Consider the following 21260-nt stretch of genomic DNA (forward strand, 5'->3'; position numbering starts at 1 on the left):
GCCATTTTTCTGCCCAGCTTGCTAAAGTGTTAAGGTCATTTTGTAACTGCTGCCACTGTAATTTTGAGGTGACTTTACTGGTTATTTTAGTATCATTTGCAAATTTGGATACTTTACAATTTAGACCCTCATCAATATCATTTATATAGATAATGAAAAATATCGGTCCAAGTACTGAGCCTTGGGGAACGCCGCTGATCACATTACGCCATTTGGATTCCTCTCCGTTTATCACAACTCGCTGTTTTCGGTCTGAAAGTCAGTCTTGTAACCATTTTTGCGTATTTCCTTTTATTCCATGTGCTTCTATTTTTCTCATGAGACGCTTGTGAGGGACAGTGTCAAATGCTTTCTGAAAGTCGAGGTAAATTATATCTACTGCTCTTGAGTCATCGTATGATTTGTAAACATCATGGAAGAAGTCCAGTAAGTTAGTTAAGCATGAACGACGATGTCTGAATCCATGCTGCGAGTCTTTAATTATATTATTTTCTTCTAGATAATTAACTATATTATCTCTTATGATTTTTTCCATTAACTTGCACACTACTGATGTTAAGCTGATTGGTCTGTAATTTCCTGGGTGCGACTCATTTCCTTTTTTGAAAATTGGTGTTACATTTGCTAGTTTCCATTCGCATGGAACTTTCCCAGTACTTAATGATTTATTGAATAAGACGGAGAGTGGCAGCAGTAACTCATGTTTTGCTTCTTTGAGAATTCTCGGTGATATTTGATCGGGGCCAGGGGTTTTGTTTATGTTCGTACTATTTATGGCTGAAAGGATATCGTTATTATGGATAGCATAGTTACTAAGGACTGTGCTATTTGCTTGGTTTGTGGGTAACAGTAGGTTTCTGGTGGTGTTTTCTACTGTAAAAACAGACGCAAAGTAATCGTTAAGTATGTTTGCCATTTCGACCTCATTTTCAGTGTGTTTGCCATTGTTTGTTTCTAGAGGACCTATTGATGTAGTCATAACCTTTTTCTTTCTAATGTAACTGTAAAATTCTTTAGGATTTGATTTGCACCTATTAGCATTGTGGATCTCCAGTGCTCTTTTGCTTTGTTTAATAAGTCTTTTCGATATGCGGCGTAGATTATCATACTGTAATTTATCATCATTATTTTGTGTAGCTTTATATTTATGGTAGGCCTGTTTTTTGGCTATTAAGTTACTTTTTATTTCATTGGACCACCACTTTGGTTTACTATTTCCAGCTGGACGTCTGTTACGTAGTGGCACACATGACTTTACCACTTCATTAAATTTTTTGGTGAATATTTCCCATGCTTGATTTATGTCATCGGTTTCAGACATTTGATTCCAATCTCAGTTGCAAGTAGCGCTCTGAGCCTGCTGAAATTAGCTCTACGATAATCTGGGACCTTTTCTTTGCTCTCCGTTTCTTTTACTTTTTCAGTAGTAATATTAAACTGTATAGTTCGATGATCACTGGAACTAATCTCAGGTCCTATTTCAACGCTGTTGACTAGGTTATCATTTGTAGTCAAGATGATGTCTAGGATATTGTTTCCTCTCGTTGGGTATTCTACGTGTTGGGAAAGGGCGCTTTCTTGAAGATTCGTATAAAGCTCTTGTCCTGAGTGTGCCGTCAGTGGTTCACCCCACTTTGTTACCGGTAGATTAAAGTCTCCAAAAATTACGCTATCCTCTTGACAACAAATTTCCGCAATTTGATAATAAAGTTTTTCATCTGTCTCAGTTGACTGTGCTGGAGGACGATAGATGAGACATATATTTATTTTGTGTGAATTAATACTTAGCTGAACATAACTGGCATCTATGTTGGTAATACTGGGTTTGGATAGCACAAGGGGATGGAGACTAGTTTTCACATATAGTAAAACACCGCCACCAGCTCGATGTGGTCGCTCACAGCTGAAAATATTGTACCCTGTTAATGAGTATTCCGCTAGAAAGTCACGGTCAGATGTGTTAATCCAGGACTCTGTAATGCCAACGATGTCATAATTTCCTAGGTAAATTAGAGATTCTAAATCCTCAAACTTGTTACGTAGACTACGTGCGTTAACATAGCAGACTCTAATTCCGTTCCAAACTGTTGGTGATCTGACTTTGTGGGTATTTACGTTAAGGTTACTGTTCCTAGACAAGGAGGAGGAGGAGGCCGAAAATAGCCTCAGAGTTGAAGTATTAATGAGGAGGGGATAACGTACCGGAGAGACGGGAAGGGAGAGACGGCAAGCAATACCGGGGGGAAGATAGAAAGGGGAGAGAAGTTCGGGCAGGAGGACGGAAGTTGGAGAGAGTAGGAAGACAGTCTGGGAAGGAGGAAAAAGCTCCTGGGAAAACTGAAGGGGAGGGAAAGGAATCTCGGAAGGATGAGAAGGAAAGCAATGAAGGAAGTCTGTAAAGGAAAGAGGAATGCAGTGGAGAAAGAAACATGGATGGTTTAAGTCTGGGATGGAAAAGAAGTGAGGAGAGAAAAAGGGGGGAGGGAGAAACGTGGAGATGTGAAGGAGGGAGGAAATAAAAGGAGGAAAGTTTAAGAACAAGAAAGAAAGAAAAGGAGAGAAGTCTAGGAAGGATGGAGGAAACACGACAGAGGTATAGGGACAGGTAAGGCAAATGAGGAAAGTCGTTTGAGGAAGAGGAGAGAAAGGAGGAAGCCAGAAGGCTGGGAAAGGAAAGAGGAAGTAAGGAAGGACAGAGAGAGAGAGAGAGAGAGAGAGAGAGAGAGAGAGAGAGAGAGAGAATATGGAAGAAATGGAAGTCTAATAAGGATGAAGAAAGACGTGTAAAGAAACAAGAATAGTAATAGAGGGGAAACTGGGGAGATTGCACGAAAATCCTGGCAAGTATGGAGGGGAAAACTTGAGAGTGTGGAAGGAAAGAAACAGGGAGGTCTATGGGAGGGGAGGGGGAGTATGAGTATGTGTGGACTGTGGAGGAAGGAGGAAGGAAGAGAGGAGAAACCTGTGGAAGACAGAGGGCAGTCTGGAGAGGAAGGAAGATGGGAAGACCTGAATAGGAGAAAGGAAAAGACGCTCAGAGAAGGACAAGGGGAGAGGAGAGGAATGAGGGAAGAGGCGGGGAGAAAAAGCAGAAGGAGACGAAGAAAGGGAAAATTGTGAGAACAGAAGCAAATACGAGACAAGAAAAGTAAAGAGGAATATGGGAAAGAGAAGGAAGGAAAGCAACGAGGGAACTGTGGAGGAGAAAGGAAAGAAATGGAAAAAGAAACATCAGGGTAGGGTAAGAGAGAGAAAAAAGTGAGGATTAAACGATACCGGGAAACAAATAATGGAATAACGAGGTGGAGAGGAACCGATTGTGTGTGTGTGTGTGTGTGTGTGTGTGTGTGTGTGTGTGTGTGTGTGTGTGTGTGTGTGTGTGTGTGTGTGTGTGTGCTCGCGCGCGCGCAAACCAGGCAATGGCCAACTTCCGGTTATCTTTCGGTATCATGCGAGGCACTAATTACGACTAACTATTGAAGCACACACACACACACACACACACACACACACACACACACACACACACACACACATAAAAGCAGAGAAAACACACAAGCAAAGTGAACGTACGCAACGTGCTCTCTCTCTCTCTCTCTCTCTCTCTCTCTCTCTCTCTTACACAATTACTGAAAGAGTACATGGATTAGCGATGATGAAATGAATTGCTTCTTCTTTACCACAACCCATCTGTAAGCCTTGCATGATAAGAGCCTAGAGGCCATCCTATTGCTGAATAAAATCGTCTCGCGGCAGCATTACTAATAAAATTAAAAGTTCTGTCGTCAAAAGATTAAGCACTTGAACCCAACGACTTGATGTTTATCTTATTCTTGCTACTGCCTGATGATTTGATTCAGCGATGTTCATGAAGGCTGTGTCGAATATATATACACACACACACACACACACACACACACACACACACACATATATATATATATATATATATATATATATATATATATATATATATATATATATATATATATAATCATCTCAAAAGCCGTTTGAGCGTCCACTGAGCGGCCTATCCCGACCGAAGTGGAGACGATACAACCAATGTATCTGTAGCAAGTGGCTCATGCTATCTAGTAGAGATTGTATGTAGGGTGTCAAGTGCTTGTAAGTGTAATTGTAGTGTTGGAGTGGCTTTGGATGTGTGTGTAGTCTGTGAACTAAGTGTAATCGGCCCGCTCAAGCCGACTGGGTGCAAGCATACTTTTATAGTATGCGACACTGGTTCAACCACAGCACCCCTTGTGTCGGCCAGTGCAGTACGTGGCCTGAAGAACGCTTCCAAAGTTTATGACCCTGGCGGGGCGCGAACCCTCGTTCTTCAATGTAAAAAAATGCACACTTTACCGCTGTACAACAGAGGCTCTCTCTCTCTCTCTCTCTCTCTCTCTCTCTCTCTCTCTCTCTCTCTCTCTCTCTCTATATATATATATATATATATATATATATATATATATATATATATATATATATATATATATATATAATAAAGCATATTAAGCCATAAAAGTCTCTTCCCAGTTTAACCACGCCGGTTGGTAACAGTATTAGTAGTTTCTACTCCCGGCTCATTTGAACGCAAATTCAATCGACTTCATGCCAAAGCTACCCTTCTGCAGTCCACCATCATCCTGTCCGGGGATGGGGACGGGACTGAGGGACAGCTCCTCCTCCCGGTTATATGGGTGCCACCATTTGAAGCCGTTCTTCTCCAACACCAGTTTGGTAGGCAATAGCAAGACCTAAAGGAAGCACTATATATATATATATATATATATATATATATATATATATATATATATATATATATGATTCTGCGTATGCTACATTCTTTTATATATTTCACAATGATCTGTTCTATGCACTACACAATTTTCTAATAACTCACATGTTCTGTTCTCAGTAGTATTGTATGTTTGCTTGAAGGTTTAATGCTACTGGCAAACAATGTTCATGCACAAGGATACTCTATTTTATACTATATAGACCGGCGTGATTGACCGAAAGAGTGGGGCAATTGCGGCAACATGTTTTCCCATAGATCAGTGAAGTTATTATTTTGTGCATAATCTCTGTTTTCAAAGTATAAATTTTTTTTACATATACCAATACTTTGAGGCAATAAACTAAAACAAACCACACGTAGTTTCCGTGACGTTAACAACTACTGAAAAAAGCAGCAGAAAACTTGCACGAATACCCCGCTGTACAGTAGTAATATTGATGACAGCGGTAATGGTGGCTGTAGTGTTGGAAGTTAAAGAAGCTGTGCCATAACGGTGGTAGTGATAATGATATTAATGATAATGGTGGTGATGATAACTGAGGTTGTGGTAGTAGCACTGAAGAGAATGGTAATGGTCTTTGTTGCAGTGGAAGTAATAAAAGTTGTCATGATGGTAGTAGCAGTGATAATTATATTAATGATACTGGTAGAGATGATAATGGTGCATGGTTGTGGTGGTGATGGTGATGTAAATTACAGTAGTGATAGCGACAGTGGTGTTAGCCTACAGTTGTCAAATTTTGCTAAAGAATTTTTCTTTTTAACAGTCTACACAGGGTACAGTACATTCGCCAGCTATATTGTATATGTATTTATATGTCAGGCACTTCCCAGTTTGACGTTATTCCCAGTGACAGAAGTGCGAACCGGCAAGACGAAAAGATTTATAAGAAAATACCAAAGATAGACAGACATATAAATAGTTGGACGAACACCAAGGTAGAAAGTGATGGACAGGTATATATAGACGGACAAATATAAAAAACCAAGACAAAGGACTACCCTAACTTTGCAAGAGGTCCCCATCCCACCGCTCTCTTCCCTCCTTCAATACCTTGCTAACGAGCCTCATTGTCCCGCTCAAGCTTGACTCGTCCTCCAAATTACCGTGGATCGGTTGACATGAATCACTTCAATAACCCACTTAGTATCCCCACCACCACCATTACCTTATCCTCCCCACATTCACCTAACTCCACCACCCACAATTCTTGTCTATAAAGACGTTCAATTTCGTTCGTGTGGCCAAGCTTCTTTTCTTTGCTATTTAATAATTGCTGACAACCTGTATAACTTACTCAGGCTGGCACCAGACGATTTCACCCGTCATGGGGAAACCTTCTCTAGTCCAAGAGTTAACCAGTTCACTGTGACGACGCCTCTTCTATTTCCTTCATGATACCGCCAGTGTCATTAAGACTCGTCGCGAAGGGGTTAGGAATAGTCTCTAGCAGCAGTTTAAGTGGCCACAGATTAATGAAACTGTTTACGCACCCTATAACTCGGAAGCATCACACCTTCGCTGAGTAGTATAGTATGATGTTAACCAGAATAAAGACGTCGTCAGTCTGACGGGGTTAAAATGCCTATCATCATTCTTACATATTATCATTGTAAGCCATAATCAATCATCCTACTTACACCATATTATAATCCAACCCAACCCAACGTAACCTACTCCAACCGAACCCAGCTAACTGCAACCTAACCCAACACAATGTAACCACTAAACTCAACCCAGCCCAATGCAACCTAACCTAACCCAACACAACACAAATCAGTGCAATCTAACTCAACCTAACCCAACCCAATGTAACCTCACCCAACACAACCCGGCTCAATGCCACCTAACCCAACCCAACCCAGCCCAACGCAACCTAATCCAACCCAGCCCAGTGCAACCTAACTCAACCCAGCCAAACGTTACCTAACCCAACCCAACCCAATGCTACCTAACCCAACCCAACCCAATGCTACCTAACCTAACCTAACCCAATGCTACCTAACCCAACCCAACCCAATGCAACCTAACCCAACTCAGCCCAGCCCAACTCTGAGTGTTAGGGTTCTTGTTGCTTCCAGACGATATGGTTCTGGTTAGGAGAGAATTTTTGGAACAGAGAGGTTGGATACAGCCGTCAGTGACACCTTCAATACCAGAAATCTTAATGTAGAAAGAAAAAAAAATCGTCCTGCAGGAGTTAAATGACCGTAACGAACTCCAGCCACAGGATACTCTAAACTTTAATGTTAGTGAAAAATGCACTAAAATTGTACTCCCAAAAGTGTAACGCTTTAGGCTGCCGTGTCAGTTTTGTCAGCGTGGCAGATAATTCACTCTGAACTCTCCAGGTACACTGAATATGCAGTACAACGCCAAGTCTCTCTCTCTCTCTCTCTCTCTCTGTTATTCGATGTATCCAATTTCATGAACGCCAGGTATATAAAAAACTATAATGGATTTTTACCACGGGTAAACTTGCAGGTGATGTTCAATTTGACAGAAAACGAGGATGGAGTTGATACTGACCAGCAAGAAACGAAGAGGATCACGTAAATATTCACACGCAATTATCCATATGTAAATATCCATATATGTGCACAATTATACTCGGTTAATATCCACATGTAGGTATATACTGGTAACTATCCACACGTTAATATATACTGTACACGTAAATATCCATACGTAAATATTTACACACAAATATCCACACGGATTATCTGTTCATAAATATACCTGATACATGTAAATATGCCCGAGGAAGTAGTTACACGTAAATATCCTCACGTGGTGGTAGGTGGGGGCGCTCACCATCCACTCACTCGATGTAGGGCTGCTCTCGTGTGTCTGCCCTTTCCTCTCCTCCCTCCTTTCCTTCCTTCCTCTTCTGTCTTCCTTTACATCATTCTTTCCTCGTCCTTCTGCCTGCAGGTGACTTTACACTCCCTCTTTTGTCTTTCTTTCCTTCATTCTTTCCTCTTTTTCTGCCTATGGGTTACTCTACACTGAGTGACAAGCCAAATGGTTTCCTGTACACCAGGAAACCATTTACTACGCTGGGTTGTAGCCATATAACCAAATTATGACACCTGGTGGTTTAGTGGGTGATTGCGGCGCTCCAATCGGATTGAGCCGGTGAAGGTTTATATCCAAGGGGTGGCTGGGGTAATTGCTCACGTAATGCCGCTCAGGGATGAGTGAGGCTGGTCACTCTCATCTTAAATGTCATGACCAACATGCCTAGCCCCGGGCTCCTACGCTCCTCATGAGGCAAGGTAGGATTGGAGGATGGATGGATGGATGAATCAACATGTAAATGTCCACACACAAGTAACACACGTAAATATCTACACGCAAAATATCTGCACACAAGTATCTAAATGTAAATATACCCACGTAAATATCGCAAACATGCACCTGTAAGTACTTACAGGCAAATATCCACAAGCTAATATCCATACCTAAATGTTCCACTTCAACAAATATGAAATTAAAAGTCTTACTGGTTACTACTACTAATACAAAAAAATAAATTAACAACCTAATTACTTAAAAACATCAGGACCACACTAACATGAGGACTACAGACTTCCGTAATTTTTCCCAGTACAACAAAATTTTCAGCATGAAAAATTTTCCCCTATTTAACCAACTTATCTATTGTGAAATTTTTCAGAATGACATTTCCTGAAATAACAAAGTTCTCCCACATTCAACTTTGAGATGCGGGAGTATCTCTATGGGAGGCCCTGCCCGTCTGTCTATCATTAACGTTTATCGTAAATGAGGCGCTTTACTCCCAAGGACTTTAGCGATTTTAGCAAATCCCTATATATGGATCCTAAAGCTCCTGCATCCGTCAGGTACTCTGGTTCTTGCTTCAGTATCAAACGTATTCCCCAGTATGACAAACTCTCCTCACTGCAACAAGTATATATTTCCTGTTATCGAAATTCAGACCCATTTGCAAATTACTGATTTTATTCTGACAACCGACAAACGATTTTAATCAGCTACAGGAAACCCCTGGGTCTGAACGGATACCGACTAATTACTTTGTGCCAGGAAAAGTTTCGCCATTTACCGGCAGGGAAATTAATGACTGCAAACTTACAAGTTTGAAAAGTGAAGAAAAGGAGTTTTCCGAAATAGATGGTGTATGCAAATTGGGAGAGAGTTGGGTGTGGCCTCATGACCCGGTCTGGAAATTGTGTGATGAGGTGGCTGGAGGTGAGGTGGTGGTGGTGATGGTGTAGTGGCCATGTTGTGCGGTAGGCAGTGGAAGTGATACAGGCTGATGGTGGATGAGTGGAGAGACTGTGGAATGGTTAGTCACAGGAATGGTAGTGGTTGTGATGACTGTGATAATGATGATGATACTAATGATGATGGATGTGGCGTGGTTCCGATGAGGGGATATAGGTGGTAGTGATAGTGGTGGCAGTAATGTGGTTGCGTACTGATGAGATTAGGTAGAAGGGCAGGCGTGTAGGCCTAATGGAATATGCTAGTTAAAGTATGAATGTAGAATGATAGTGAGTGCGTGTAAGTGCAGTGGTGAGGTGGTGTAGCTGCACAAATGGAGAGAAGGGAATGGGAGATATAGTGTTATGATGACGATGGTGTAGCAATGGTGACATTGATGATAATGCGGTTGTCTAGTGAAGTGTTGACAGGGAAATGAAGATGATGTGGTGACGAAGGTGCGGACGTGGAATGGAAGGTGCGTTATGGTGTGGAAGTATGGTTGCAGTGGTGACGAAGGTCTGGGTGTTACGTGGCAGGTGTTGGTTGGTTGTATGGTTGTGAGGTGATGACGGAAGTGTAGATATGACGTGGGATGTGGTGTGGTTGTATGGCTGTGGAGTGGTGACGGAAGTGTAGACGTGACGTGCGGTGTGGGGTGGTTGTGTGTTGTTGAATGATGATGGTGTAGATGTACCGTAGGGTGTGGGGTGGTTGTATGGTTGTGGAGTGGTGATGGAAATGTAGATGTGACATGGGGTGTGGGTGATTGTGTTATTCTGGAGTGGTGACGAAAGTGCGGATGTGAACTGGTAGGTGTGATGTGGTGATATGGATGTGGAGTGGTGATAGAGATGTGGATGTGGAATGGCAGGTGGTGGTATACTTTTGGAGCGATAACATTCTGAAGGTATAGTTGCTGAAGGGGGGTGGCGGTGCTAGTATTTGAGGAAAACAGGTTACAATAATTCCCATATAATATATATAAAATGTATGAGATATAAAAATGAAACGCCTAGAACTTCGGCCCCAACTGCGACACGAAGCGCCGCTCGGTATGCCTCCGCCAAGCCTTGTGGATGGACTCGCCGTACAACCTCCAAGACAGGGTTCGTTGTAGGTTGAAATGAGACTAATCAGAAAACAAGTCGAACCCACATGACCTTGACCTCTGACCCCTTGACTCTGCTGACCTAATCAGTTCTTCGGCCCTTCATATTGTATCACTGACAAAAGTTTGGTCGAAATCTGTCGAGGAGTTCAGGAGATATCGTGCCCACACCCATATGACCTAGACCTTTGACCCTTTAACCCTATTGACCTAATCAGTTCATCGTCCCTTCATACTGCATCATTGACAAGAGTTTGGCCGAAATCCGTCGAGGGGTTCAGGAGATATTACACACACAAGGATAAACTAAGTCGACCTCATATGACCATGATACTTGATCGTTTGACCTATCTGACCTAAACAGTTCATATCTCCTCATGTTGCATCACTGACAAAAGTTTGGCGAGAATCCGTCCATGGGTTCAGGAGATATCGCACCCACAAGAGTATCCCGGACACACCTCCTCACACTCTCATTTCACACCACCCAGCTCCTTCCCTTAACTTTTACCTCACACAAAATTCCCATCAGTTTTTCTTTGCTTATTGGCGGTTCGTCTCATTCGTCCCGTTCAACTTCGTCTGGAGGGATCGGTGGATAATGGGAACCTTCTTGTGTCATGTTAACCTTCCTCCTTGAATAAAAAATCTTTTTACAGTCACAGTCTTCTCTGCAAAAAACAGTCTTCAAAGGACGAACTGAGTTGCTGCTGTTTGCTTTCCTTAGTACAATTCCTACTCATGCCAACTGACATTTTCACCTCACCTCAGTCTCACCTCATCTCGCCTCACCTTGTTCTCCCTGCTCTCATCCTGCCTCTCCACGCCACGCCCTTTTATATTTCTTCTCCTCTCTCTTCGATCTCCCTCTTCACTTTTGTTTCGTTACACACACACACACACACACACACACACACACACACACACACACAAAGAAACAAACAAGCAAACATTAAACTACATTAGAGATGTCCTTCTGATACAGAAGACGACGCCTACTATGTCTACAGGAATGGTGTGTTTATCACTGTCTTTGGTGCCAACATGTGGGACTGTGCAGACCAATCCTGGATCCACAAACTTTGCCACACAGTCGCCATGTCAAGTCTAGGATTGCTAGGAGAACTCATTTGGGTCGTACCTCTGTTGCTCTCGCTACAGAGGGCTCGCTAATATTTTCTGTGCGAGGCATTTGTTTCAAAATATTTTGATGTGATATTCCAATTATTCTGTTGTCCTTATATGATCATTACATCTCTTCTTCTGTCCCCCTGGGTTGGGGCGTGCTGCAGAGTGTTGCCCATACTGAACCTAGCGGGAATGAAGGTGCTCAAGAATGAGGAACACGTGTCCGACCAATCTCAGCTGCCTTTTAACCTGCAAGGTTTCTATGCTGGTTGTTTTCGCCCGCGGAGAATTTGATTTTCCAACGTGAATCTTAGGATAAGCTATAAACATCGGATGTGAAACGACTCAAGCTGTGTGATGTGACGCTGATAGGTAGTCAGAGATTCAGTAACGTGTAAGAAGGTGGAGAGATATACAACCATATATACTGATTCCTTTGGCACGATTCTCAAATTCGTGTTTTCAAAGGCTCTGGATCTGAGACGTCTAAGAGACGCTGAGGAGTGGTTGATTCGTGCAAGGATTTTTGCATCAATGTTATTATTGTATGTGAGCACACTTCCAAGTCGGTAATAGAGAAGTTCAGCGCAAATTTTTGCAAATTCATGGGACACACACACACACACACACACACACACACACACACACACACACACACACACACACACACACACTTTTCCTTTCACACTCTTCATCTCCGCTCTTCTTTCGACTTTCATATTTATACTTTCCAATTCTTTGCACTTCTCGCCTTTTGCTTCTCCCACTCTCCACCCTTCTTCGCTTATTTTCACTCTTTTCACCCTCCACGGTACCCATATCCACCCAAGTTCAATCTCTATCTTCCACTCCAAACTGCGGTCCCTTCTTCCACCCCCTCTCCTACCCTTTCTGAGATCCAATATTCCACCTCCACTCTAGTTCTTCCACCTTTCTCCACCCCTCATTCCATCCCGTCAAACTTAACCATACGTAGCCTAACTTAGTCTTCCACATTCCTTTCCATCGATTCTTGCACTACATTTCTGCCACTCCAAGCTTCAGCGCTCTCTATCCTTTTTCACCCATTCTTCCACATCACCTTCCCATCAAATCTAACCTAGACAAACCTCCACCTTTCCCCTCCACATTCCACTATCCTCACCATCCCTTCTCCCACCTTTTCCCACCTTTTACCTCCCCTCTTTCAACCCTTCCCTCCCCCCTCTACTCACCCGGCCCCCCGCAGAGGACAGCTGGTGTTGATCCTAGGACCGGGGCGTGTCTTGTTCAGGGCAGCGCTATACATAAACATATTTCATCAAGGCTACTTTACAAATACACTAAAAACGTCAACAGACACACGCACTCCCAGTTCCATGCCGAATATTATGGCCCTTTGTACTTTTCCTTTTACTTTAATTTCTCTTTCTTTATTTCCTTCCTAAACACAGACCATGTTTGTATACTTTGTTATTTCCAAAGCACTGACATAAACACGTTTATTACTTTGATCCTTATTTTTTCCTCCTTAATGAGTTGGTCTGATTACACTGAGAGAAGGGATATGAAGAGGGCTGTGCAAAAGTACCAATATATATTTGTATGCGAGTATGAGTGGCTTTGAAGGCTGGGAGGCGGTGTGGAAGTTTCAATCTGATAAAGATGGATATGGTAAATGAGTGTGTGATTAAGCAAAGCGTAATGAGAAGCAAAAGAATGATATATAATTTAATCGGATCCACGAAGTGTGTATGGAGATGTATATTAAAAAAAGATAATAATATACAAAGAAAAAGAAAGAAAAAGGTAAAGATAAAAGGAGTGCAAGAGGAAATAAAATATGACAGGGAAAGGGATAAAGAAGGCGTAGGATAGAACGGAAGTTAAATTAGTCATGGAAATGAGGGAAAAATAGAAAAGGAAAGGGAAGGGAAAGGGGAAAGACAATAGGGACAGAGAAGCAAAGGAAAAGGGAAAGGCAGCAGAAAGGAGAACAAGGAAAAAGTAACGAGGGGGAAAACAGATGACAATGGAAGGGAACAGAAACAAGAAGAGGCTTGACGGGAGAAGATGAAAGTAGGAGATAAAAAAAGAAGGCAAAATAGAAACGTGGCTTGAAAAAAGACATGTGAATGTGAACAGCAAGAGCAGGAAAGATGAGGATACCGATAAAAGAAGGTAAGAGGAGGAACACGAAAAAAGGAGAGAAAAAATGTTATGACAGGAAAGAAATGGGGGTGGGAGGCAAGTGCCGGCATAAGAGCAGGAGAGGGTGAGGGAAAGGAAAGAGAGAGAGAGAGAGAGAGAGAGGTACCTAAAATAGCATACATAAGGTGGACGGGTGGGTGGATGGGTTATGTGCGGCTTGGGTGAGGGACAATGCACTGAAGCCGCAGGAAGTGAAGAGTACAGATGGGAAATGAAGAGCAGAGGAGAGAAGAGAGGAATATTGAAGAGAAGACAAGAGAAGCGATGAGATGAGATGCGACTGGATGAGAGTAGGAGAAAGGATGAGAAAGAAGGAAAGTGGAAAGAGAAAGAGAAAGGGAAATGAAAAGAAAAAGGGAGACGGAAAAAGAACAGCGAAGAGAAAATAATAGGAGAGACGAGAAGAGAAAAAGATGGAAAGGGAGAAAAAATTGCAAGTGGGGATGTAAATGCGAAAGCCTAAAGGAAAAAGAAAAAGAAAAAGGAGACCAAAAGAATACGAGAAAAGCGGAAGTATAGAGTGAGTGCATATAAGCATGAGTAGGACAGGGCAGGGTGAGTGTGTAGGCTAGTCCGGGAAAATGCAATGGATCCGCAAAGGAATGAAATAAGAGTGGTGGTCTTGTTTGTGCACATGCATCACGAAGGGGAGGGGGGTATGGAAGGAGAGGTACGACATGGAAGGTGAGGAATGACAGAGGTAGGAAAAGAGTCCAGAAATAGAAGGGACAAGTATAAAGAAAGGATCTGAGAAGGAAGGAAAGGGTGTAAGGGACAGGGGCTTCTGAGAGGATGGGGAATTATAAAAGGAGAAATACGAAGGAAGGGCGAAGAAGTACAGGGGAAGGGCGAAGAAGTACAAGAGAAGGAAATGAGAGGTGCGGGGGGACAGGGGATATGGTGTGAGGGAGGTGGGAGGGAGCAATGGCAAGAGATAAAGCATGTCAGTCCACAAGTAGGTATTCGAGTCCCTGATGACGTAACATGGCCCTATGTCAGCTGATCTCCGTTACTGTCTCTTTCATTCACCCTCTGTTTCCTCCTTTCCTCAAAGCTCTCTCTTCTTTCTTCTCACTCTTTGATCATTTCTTCCCTCATTGTTTTCATCCTCCTCCACTTTCCAAATTCCTTCTTCATTCTCCCGTAGACTTTCACCCTCCCTTTCCCTCTCTACTCTCCCTTCACCCTCCAGTATCGTTCCTGCCTATTTTTTTTCTTTCTTCTCACAGTTTTCTTCATTCCTTCACTGTGTTCTTGATTTTTCAAACTCTGTAGAACATTTGCTCTTACGATGAAGGTGACATAATGCACGATAACAACTGAGGACGAACTGCTTGAGAGCCTCCTCACGGCATGGCAAGTCTCACCCTAGACGTCTCTCCCACTTTTCCTTCCTGACTTCTTTCCTGTTTTCCTTTCTTTATGTTTACCGATCTGTTTCCTCATTTTATGCGTTGTCTTACTCTCTATTTCACCCCATTCCATTGAAAAATTATCCCAATCCTTTGTGCATCTCTCTCTCTCTCTCTCTCTCTCTCTCTCTCTCTCTCTCTCTCTCTCTCTCTCTAACACACACACACACACACACACACACACACAAAATCGTTTTTTTCTCCGTTTTGCCTTTTTCTCACTCGGTCTGTCGGTTCGTTTGTTTCCCTTCCGCCTTCACTTGCCTTCAGCTGTTTCCCTTGCAAATACCCGGAACTTCTCTCGCCTCACAGCTTTACTTTTCTCATATCCATTATCACTGTTATTTCCTCTACATTTTTTATATTTCCTTATATTATTTTTCTGCTATCACCACTACTTTTCTCTCTGTTCCTTCCATCTTTCTCCTCTTCCCCTCCATTGTTTCCTTATAAGCCATCCTTTATCCTTTCTTTCTCCTTCCTTAATCCCTTTTCCCTTTTTCTCACTCAGCTCTCTTCTTTCCTATTTTTTCCATTTTACCTCCCCCTTGAATGTGATCATCGTCTCATCGTAGCTCCTTTTATATTTTTCCTTTCTTACTTAGCTAATCAATCCCATCCGTAATTCTCCTCTCCATCTCTCTCTCCCTTCCTCCCTTCCCATTATATAATTATATACCGGTAGTACCATCATATAGTCTCCTCCCCTTTAACATTTCAAACCTAACTTCTCACATTTTTATCATGTTGTCTGTTTTACCCATCTTACTCCCACCTTTTCTATTTTTCGTAACTTTCCGCGTAGCCTTCCTCCTTAATTTCTCCTCCCTACCATCTCTCTCTCTCTCTCTCTCTCTCTCTCTCTCATATTCTGCTGCCCATATATTCTCCCGCAACCCTCTCTCTGGTTTTTAGGTAAACGTATTCCCCTTTCATTACTTCTGTATCCTTAATCATCGTAGTTCTCTTTCATCTCTTCGATTTCCTTGTTTGGGCTTCTCTCATTGTCCTCATTTCGGCTGTCTTTTAACAGATTTCCTTTCTCTTGTCTTTCTAAATTCTCGCTTTCCCTATTGTTTCTTTCTTTACTCTTCACTTTCTCTTTCTTCTCTATTTTTCTATGATTACTTACTCCTTTTGCACTTTTTCTTCGTATTTTTATGCTCTGTGCATTAATATTTTCCTTAACTTATATATTTCTTTTTTGCTTCTTATTACTCTTATGGTCTGTACATTTTTCCATTTCCTATATTTTTTTAAATATTCCTGATTTATATCTTCCTTAGAGCTTGTCCTTCCTTTTCATCAATTCCTATTTTTTCAATCAAGCTTCTTCCTTGTTCTACGTTTCCATCGTCTTATTTCTGAATTCCTCACTTTTGTCTTTCTTAATCTTCGTCAATCTTTTTAGTGATTTCTTTTTCATTATTCAAACTTCTTTTTCCAGTTTTTCTTCTCCTTTTCCTAATTCGGTCACTTCTAACTTTTTAAATCCTTGTCTCTTCCTTATATATATATATATATATATATATATATATATATATATATATATATATATATATATATAGAGAGATAGATAGATAGATATAGATATATATATATAGATATATATATATTGGAGATGCTGTATAGTATTTGCTTGGCGAATATAATTCTCGTCATCCACTCTTGTTACTTTGCTAAACTTAGTTCTTGTGTTCTATTTTTACCTTGTTCATTATCCTATTTTCTCATTTTTTCTCCACAGCAGTCCTTCTTTTTCGTCTCATCCTTTTCAGTATTCTAGCTTGAATCTTTTACCAACTTTTCTCTGCTTTTTCCCCTGATTTCCTCACTTCTGTCTCCTTAACTCCATCAGTACAATGGTGTCTTCATTAAGTTTATTCTGACGATCACCTAACGATTTTCTTCAGCTTGGGGAAAAAACAAGTGGTAAATAAAACTATGGAAAACTTTTATATTTAAAAAAAAAACTTCCCCAAACTAATAATAAAAAAATAATAATAATAATAATAATAACAATAGTATTACTGCTACTACTATTACTACTACTACTACTACTAATAATAATAATAATGATAATAATAACCTAGAGATAAGAAGAATGTAATAACAGGCCATCATCACACTGAGTGGGTTAATCATCTCTTTCCAGTCATCATTTTCTTTTCTTTATTCGACATTTTTCCCTCCTTTGTATTTGTCAACTCGTGGATTTACTCGTTATCCACTCCTTTGTCTCCTGTTCTTGCTATTTTTCTTTCTCATAAGTCCTCGTATTTTCCTATGCTTTACTGATTAGTTCATCATCATCATCATCATCATTAAATTTACCAGCAATGGTATGAAAAATATTTAGCTCTCAATTGTTATTCTTTTTCCTACTTTTTTCACAACGTTCCACCTTTCGTTGTTCAAGTCGGAGTATTTTATATTTTACTTTACTATCTGGCTTCATATCAATTTTACTTTACTTTGGTTCTATAACATTTAATTCTTACATTCTTTTTCTCACTTCCATGACTTTCCTTCTTTCACATATCTTTTCTTTTTCCATTTTTGCGGAATTTCTTCTCTCTTTTCTCTAAAGTCTTTGTACTTATTCATTACTCCCTCTTCTATTTAGTTTCATATTAATCCAGTTTCCATCCTGTTTGCCCTTTTTTTTTCTTCACAACTTTTCACAATCATCATATTCCCAATGGTGTTTGGAATTTTATTTCTTTTTACCCTCATTTTCACACTATTCATTCATTTGTCTTTTCATCTTTCTCTCCCTTTCCTCTCACTCTTCCTTTCCTTTCTACCTCCCTCCTCGGTCATTTTTATCTCCAGTTCCATTAACACTGCCTCTCCTCCATCCCTAACTCTGTCACCAGTTTAGCTCCCTCTCTCTTGCCCTCTACGAATACCTTTTAATTTCTTTACATTCTTACAGTTTTTATTCTGTCTCCGTCTCTCTCCTTTCACATCCTGTTCCATCAGTCTTTCTCTACGTATCATACGACTAAAAAATGAACACAAAAATCGAGAACCACTGGAAGTCGTCATGAAATATTTGAGGAAATATTTTTTCTGTGGCGAAAAATACACCATGTGAATCAAGAGTTAACAGTTTAGGGAGAACTTCTGGAAAACTACGACTGATTTTATCCGATGCTGGTATTAAAAAGTAGTCAGCATTGTAAAAGGTATTAAGTGCCATTCATGTCGACGGCCAAATTAAAAAAAAATAAAAATAAATAAACAACTCTTTTAATACGTATTAGTCCTTAAATACCTGAATATTAGCAAATACCACTGTCAGAAGAGCTTCCTTCCTTTTTCCACTACAACATACACCATTAATTAATTCTTTCCACACCAGAAGGTTTTCACAAATTGAAAAAATATTCTATCTAGATTATAGTACCAAAAAAAAAAAAAAAAAAAAAATCCTCTGGATGAGAAGGTATTTTTCTTGCAACTGTTGTTGTGAGTCAAAACTTAACCCCTCAGCTACACATAATATATATATATATATATATATATATATATATATATATATATATATATATATATATATATTGTTACATAGCCTATGATTTCATCATCCTTTGTGTAATTTTAACGCACAGTATGCTGCATGTTTGATCACGAGCGTGTTCTGCCTCAGTCCCCCCCCTTCTACCGTTATAGTAGAGTAAGTCGTTCTTTCTGTTGTTCAGAGCAGGATTGTCAACTCTTTGTCCCCATGGCTTCATTTGCGCGTCCTTCTTACAAGTTGTACCAAGCTCTGCCGGCCCCTATATAATGAGCTCAGTCTCTACATTATGGCACTTAGATCTACTCCTCATTTTGTTCACATCTCTGTCCTCCCCTGTACAGTTATTATTATTGTGAGTGCTCAGGAAGTCTCCAACCATCTAGCAGCTGTGTAATTTGAGTATAAGTGTTATTGCATTTTGTTCTTGTACTGTATAGCATAAGTTGTTAATATGTAGGCCTAGTGAGTTTTTTTTGTAATTTATGTAAGTGTTCTTATTGTCAGCCATCATTAATTATATTCTATATCTGTAATAATTTATCTAGCATTAACTGAGCATTACCCAGTGTATTTTCATTTTATCAGGGCTGACTTAGGTAAATTTACTCTTGCTAATTTCGTGTTAATAGAGGCTATTGCAGTTAACCATATATTTAACCTGTTTTTTGCCATTACATTATCCTTATGAGTCCTGAATGTTTTGTTGTTAGTTTGAGCATTAAACTTTAACTTGTAATTTTACCTAACTCTTTTGTTTTGAACCTGGAACTTTACGGGACAGTAGTGATTTTTAGTATTCTCACTTAAAGTGTACATTATCTTTCGCTGTTCCGTAACATAAATTTGGCAACCTCTTATCAGGATATTCAGGATATTATCATAAGGATATTGTTTGATATTTTGTGACTGTTACTTATTCATGATGTCTACTATTACTACACTTGATGAAGCCAAAGATTTTTTGTCAAATGTGCAAACAGTGTGTGATGTAGAAAACAGAACAAAGAATGAACTTAAGCTTGTTGCTCAACAATTGGGAACTGCTGTTCGCTCTCATCATTCTAAACATCAAATTGTTGACATGATTAATGAAAGCTTGTTTAATGTAACTCCTCCAAATGAGCAAATGCAAATTGAATTAGCTAAGTTACAGCTAGCCCTGCAGGAGGCTCAGGCTAAGGAGGCGGAGTCTCGTGCTAAGGAGGCTGAATTTCAGGCCCGTTCTAAGGAGGCTGAGGCACAAGTTGAAATTGCTAGGATTCAGGCAGACCATGAGTATCGCATGAAACAATGTGGAACTGGATCATCTAGCTCTGATGATTTTGATGTGGCTAAAAATGTTAAACTTGTCCCTCCTTTTAATGAATCTGATTTAACAAAGTATTTTCAGTTGTTTGAGAGGGTAGCTACAGGTTTTAATTGGCCCAAAAAGTATTGGCCAGTACTCCTTCAAACTGTTCTCACTGGTAAAGCTCAAGTAACTTATGCATCTTTGCCTCAGGATCAATCTGATAATTATGATGTAGTTAAGAGCTTGATTCTTAAGGCCTATGAGCTTGTTCCTGAAGCCTATAGAGTAAAATTTAGGACAACTTATAAGCAAGATAAGCAATCCCATGTTGAGTATGCAAAAATCAAAGAAGATCTGTTAGAGCAGTGGTTAAATTCTAAGAATGTGGATTCTGATTTTGACAAATTTAAGCAGATGATTTTGCTGAAGGACTTCAAGAGGTGTATTAATAAAGATGTAAGCCTATATCTTGATGAGAAAAGAATAGATAATTTGTCTGATGCTGCAGTTTTAGCTGATGAATATGTTCTCACTCACAAGAGATATTCTAGAGAAAAAGGGAAAGCTGAGAGTAAGTACGTTGCCTCTAGTCAGAGTACAGGTAACAGGAAAGAGAATAAAGATGATGTTTCTCAGGAAGTAAATACCAGCTTCACCTCTAGATTTCAGAAAAGTAAATGTACTTATTGTAGTAAGCTTGGTCATACTACGGAGAAATGTTTCGGGAGACAGCGTGATGTGAACAAAAAGGAGTCTTTAAATATTCAGTCAATTGGTCTAGTGTCCACCCTTGAGAGTTCCCAGAATTCTTTAACTGAGTTAACTGAACCTGCTTTGAGGGGTAAATTAAATCCTCATGATGAAGCTCCTCTTTTGAGCAGTAACGTGGGTGACACTCTCAAGAGTTCATGTGCTAATTTCCTGTCTGATGGTTTTGTCAGTCCTCTGGACAGTAATGACAGGAAATCAGTTAAAATATATCGTGATACAGGTGCTTGCCAATCCCTTATGCTGACCAGTGTTCTAGGCTCTAATGTTAATTCCTCTGATGAAACTGTAATCCTACAAGTTGTAGGGAATATTTACTTCTCTGTCCCTCTGTGCAGAGTGAATTTAGAGTCTGGTTTTGTTAATGGTTCCGTTATGGTTGGGTTGGTTGAGACACTCCCAATGTCAGGTGTAACTTTCTTACTTGGAAATGATATTGGTGGAAGTCAAGTGTGTCCAGCTCCTCAGTTGTCTAGTGAGCCAGTGGCTGCGTCCCAGGATTGTGATGTCCCTGATGTGTTCCCTGCATCTGCTGTCACTAGGGCTAAGTCTAAAGTTACTGGTGATTTAGAGGAAAATGATGATGATGATGTTATCCTAGCTGACACTTTTCTTGCTAATTTGGACCACTCACCAGATGAGGCAGTACCCCATAGTGTTGATAATTGATTCTTCGTCCGACTCCTGCATGTGTAAGTCCAACACCTGAATATGTGAAAGCCCCTTAAGGGGCTTTCAAACATTCAGGAGTCGACAAAGAATCATTGCGAGTTGCTACTCT

This window comes from Coenobita brevimanus, chromosome 71 (genome assembly GCF_032717465.1).
Source record: "Coenobita brevimanus isolate Jiangsu-jjx chromosome 71, ASM3271746v2, whole genome shotgun sequence".
NCBI lineage: Eukaryota > Metazoa > Arthropoda > Malacostraca > Decapoda > Coenobitidae > Coenobita > Coenobita brevimanus.